The following is a 5,223-nucleotide window of genomic DNA, read 5'->3' as shown; positions in this document are numbered from 1 at the left end:
CATGCATATATGTATAAATTACATACATATCATGCCATCTTTTCACATATATTCATGCACAATATCATGTTCACATTTCACATATATAGTTCATGAATTTCTATTTAGATATGCATATTTCACGTAATCCACATAATAAACATGTATAAATTACCTCAACCCAGGTTGTCTAAAACCTGGTTATAACAGTTCTGGCCGATGATTCAACTTCCCACTAGAACAAAGCATTTGATTTCAGGACTGAAACAACAAATCGAACTTTATCTACTTCCGGACACTTAATGGTGTTGAACACATATTCCATATCCTTGATCCAGCACATAGCTTTTACTGGATCCCTTTCCCCAGAGAATGTTGGTGGCTTACATGCCAAAAACATTTTGATGTCTCCCTCCTTATTGTGAGTAATCGGTACCGAAGGATAAACTTATATTCTTTCTATTTTCACTTTAGCGGGTACTCCCATGATAGATTTCAGAGTTTCTCGTAACTTCCCCATTTCTTCTGCCAACATATCCCTAGTCACATATTCCGGGTGTGGCATCGATTTTTCCTGAACATTCCCAGAATGGGATTCTTCAGGTTCAGAATGAACTTCAGTATGACCCCATCCTTGAAACTGACTTCTTCCTCTGCCTCGTCCCCTTGGTCTTCCCCGACCTCTAATTCCAGACGTGCTAGTCGGAAGATTAACGGGTGACTCTTCCCTTTCTTCAGATTATAGACGAGCCATTCTTTTGGATCTTCTAGTTCGGCTAGACATCTGCAGATTTTAGTGTTAATAATCATGTGTTCACATTCCTAAATATAATGAAGTATTTAAGTTCAGATGTGTACCTGTAAATTCATAATTACACTGGCCAGATGTAATTAAAATTTACCTTATACACTGTTCTTTCAACTCATCATATTTATTTCCAATGGAGATAACTATGTCCATGACCCTTAACATGCATTAAAACAGTTTAAGTGTAGGTATCATGCTGTTGAATACCTAAATCCCTTAAACTCAGGCTCTGATACCACTTTCTGTAACACCTCATACCACACATTGCATGTAACACATACTTCATACAAAAGAAATACATGTTATACCCCACATTGGTCCCTTAATACAAGAATCTACTAGTATAAAATACATGATCCAAAAATTCAAAATACAAATTCTTGTATTAATCCACGTTCATCTACCAAAACTATACATATCATCTTCCATTCTTCAGGTAGATAAACATATAGGGAAATTATTATATTTTTCCCTTTCCTTTACCATCAGCACTTCCTGCAATACATATTTAAAATCACAAAACGAGGGTTAGACCGAAAGGTCTAGTGAATTACCCTATATATGTCATTGCAGGGTGATAATCACCAAAACTTTTAAATAAAACAACTTTTCATATATATAACAAATATATGAACAAGTGAGAACATAATATCAAAACCTTTCACCTTTCAAGCCAATAATCTTTGCATGTAAATAATATATCAAATCCAGACAGGTTTATACTAACCAAATAACATAATGCCACTTTTAAACCTTTTTCCACTCAAACAAGGTTTATCCAAAGTTTCAGGCCAGATCTGTTATCCCCTTCTCTATAACATTCAGACTATGATTTCCAATAAGAACCCTGATCCTAAATCCATGGTACACCTCTCCTTGATATGCCACCCTTATCCAATGGTACACCTCTCCTTGATATGCCACCCTTATCTCATGGTACACCTCTCCTTGATATGCCACCCTTATTTCTTCATCAAAACATTTCACAAAAACAATTCCATATAGATTAGACCGCAGTCAATGTAATTATTATCAGTTCAAAATCATCTTTTTCAGGATTTCTTCATTTATATAAATCATGAACAAGTCAAAATGCAAATCCGGTCAAAATAGGCTTGGTCGGACTTCATCTCCGGTCAAGTTTTCGTCGGTTTACCAAATTTGGACAACACATCGCCCAAGGCCTGTCCGATTTAATACTTAAGAAAATTTCAACACTTTTGTCTGGATAACAAATCCGGACAACACTATGCCCCCTTTTGGCCGATTTAAAATAATCCGATATACACTTGGTTGTATTCATACTTCTCCGATTGAAACACTTAATCATAAAATCAAAGTTCATAAATCGCTCAACTTTTAAACCGTTTAAGACATGTCCGGTTTAAAAATAAATCGCATAATACTTGAGCGGTTTATACATAAATCGCTTACTCCTTGTTCGGTTTAAGACAATATCGCTCAACACTTGTCTGATTTAAGGTTTAAATCGCCCAACTCTTGTCCGGTTTAGGGCTAATCTGGACAACACTCAAATGATTCAAATTTCTAACCAAATAAAAAGCTATACAATCAATTATACAAGTAAGAAGAGTTTAAAATCAGTATAAACCACTCACCTTAGAAATTCTTTTGAAACCAGACTTCAAAATTCGATCAACAAGTAAACCGATCAACACTTCTTTTAAAATTCACTCTCAGAGTTTTGAAAATGGCAAGAGAAGTGATTGGAGGCCTTACCCTCCTTTTATACCCTTTTCTTAAAAGGAAAGGTTGGCCACACACAACCCATGCATCCATATATCATGCATATGTGTATATATATATATATCATGTATACATATGCTCCCACATATACACATAATCTCATACATGCATCTACATTATGCACATAATTTCACATACTAGCATGATCAAATACATCAATTTATCATGCTGTCACTTAATCATATATAACAAATAATCGCGTATTCATTACCTCAAGTGATAGCCAAAATCCAGTTATCACAATCACCCTCAAGTCCTGAAGCAATTCCATGGAACATATATAGTGAATGCAAAAAAAAAGCCTCAGGCCTACAGGTTATACGAAATAATTATCGGGACCCACTTCCATCACTGATTTTCCCCTAATCATTCAGCAATGAAAACTGCCACAATATGATACAGCAAATACTAGGTGCAGGATTTAGTGAAAACTATTGAACCAGTTTGCTGTCTTTGGAACATGAAACAACCACCAAACCATCAGTTTCTATGCTACATGAGGTAGTATGTTAGCAAACCTCATCAAACTAACCTATAATGCCTACCATTACACATACCAAAACAATAACTATAAAGTTAAGTTTCAACTATATACCAAATAATGCACTTCAATGATATCCAGAAACTTGAGATTACATGGATTACAATCAATTACTAAGAGCAAAAGACTACACACAAGTCAAAATTGTAAATATGCATCCTCAAATGAGGTATTCAATTCTCATATATCAATTAGATACAGTCTACAGTTGAAATACATAAGCATCAAGGGCGTTTGCCTATTGGAGCGCTCTTCACTATATCCATTTATTGACACCCTTTGGGCTAGTTTGTTGTGATAATTCCAAAATTTAATTGGATCTTGCATTTGATTGCTTTGTTATGAATATGTATAAGCATCTATAGGTTGCCTTTATTTGTTTGATTTTTGTGTTGTATCAATTTTAAAGAGTTATGAACTTTGACAGTAGTTGTGAATACATTCATTAATATACATCAAGATTAGATGGTATTACAATGCATCTCATTGATTATCATTTTAATCATTTTAGGAGATAAGGTTATTCTAAACTTTGTAGAGTGTTAATGACTGTGCATTATTGATTTGGATTTTTTCTCTCTCTGTCATTATGCTACGTATTCCCAAATGTTTATACTATGTATATGTTCGATGATAGGGATGATTGTTTTTAGTAGAAGTAACTAAGTAATAGTGTGACAAACTATTGCTACTTAAATCATTTATGTGGCAATAAACCTTCTTGATAGTGGATTCATACATAGATCTTAATTATACAGGTCTCTATTGTTCTAGCGAGGTTCAGTACTTTATTAAAATATAATATAGAGATACTAACAAATTAGGCAACTACATTCTAAAAAATTAGGTAAATCAAATACATAGTTATGAGCATTTTACCATAACAAACTTTAAATTTGTAGTAGATTTTAACTATAATGAACCAACTCAACAAAAGCAAAAGCAAGTTGGTAATAACACCTTTCAGGACTTGGTTAGCTGTCTATGTTTTAAATTGTTTTTTGTATATTCATTTTAAATTAGGCTTGAAAATTGAAACAAATCAGAACTTCTATGGATGAGAATATTTAAGCCATTGGCTACAGTAGCACTACAGATGCCTAGCTTATATTAACAAAAGTTGGGCAATGTTCTCCTAGTTAACTGAATATAAGTTCTAGTAATACATGTTACCAATACATTATTTTTTACCACATTGTAACACAACATCTACAATGAAAGAAAGTCAAATAAAAACCAAGTTTCAAATACAATCTTGTCTACCAAACAGTATTGAAAACCCAACTCTACTGAGGAAATATATAAGTTCTACTTGTTTACCACATGATACCACAATCCTTTTTGCAACATGAACCCACAAACCTTTTGGTAGCAAATATAACCACAATGTAACATAACATCTTTAACATGGCTACTACAAATTGTTTTCCAAAAACACAGAATATTTTGTTTCCACATTGTTTAAAATAAAACAACACGACCAAGAAAACCTAAAATTGATCTTAATAACTTCATATCATTTCAGGAAAAATAATAATATGATATTTGTTTCTTCGATTGCACTTCGATCAACTTCATCTTCAACCTCATTGTCTAAATCTATTGGTTCGCTTTCTTTGTTGGAGAAGGTGAAAGTTAATTTCGGCTTAATCCTATTGCTTCTTCTGCCAGTTGCATTCCACATAACAAAAACAATGTTTACACTATGCTTCATAGTGAAATCAAGAAGAAAATCGATTTTACCTCCTCTTTCGTTCGCATCCATCGATTATGTATAAAGTATTTCAACCAAGCGATCGTCTCTAGGGTTTAATCGAATCCTTCTCCTCTCGCACAACCAACCAGTATCTTTTGTCTATTTTGTTTCGATTTCAAGAATTGTAAATTTAGAACATTAACGGATTTGTAGCGCGCTCAAATCCGGCTCATTAAATTAAAAAAAATGACCATTTTGTCCTTATTTACATTCTATCATTAAATGTTATACATTTATGTTTGGAAGTTCACTAAATAACTTTTCTTTTAATTTCAACCATTGATTATTAACTTGTGTGGTTGAGATTGGATCTCATGGTTACCACAAACAAAACAGTTCTCATTTGATTAAACCCCTATATATATATATATA

This window comes from Cynara cardunculus (assembly GCF_001531365.2).
Source record: "Cynara cardunculus var. scolymus isolate 2C chromosome LG 5, CcrdV1, whole genome shotgun sequence".
NCBI classification, from domain to species: Eukaryota; Viridiplantae; Streptophyta; class Magnoliopsida; order Asterales; family Asteraceae; genus Cynara; species Cynara cardunculus.
Note: the sequence above shows the minus strand (reverse complement) of the source record.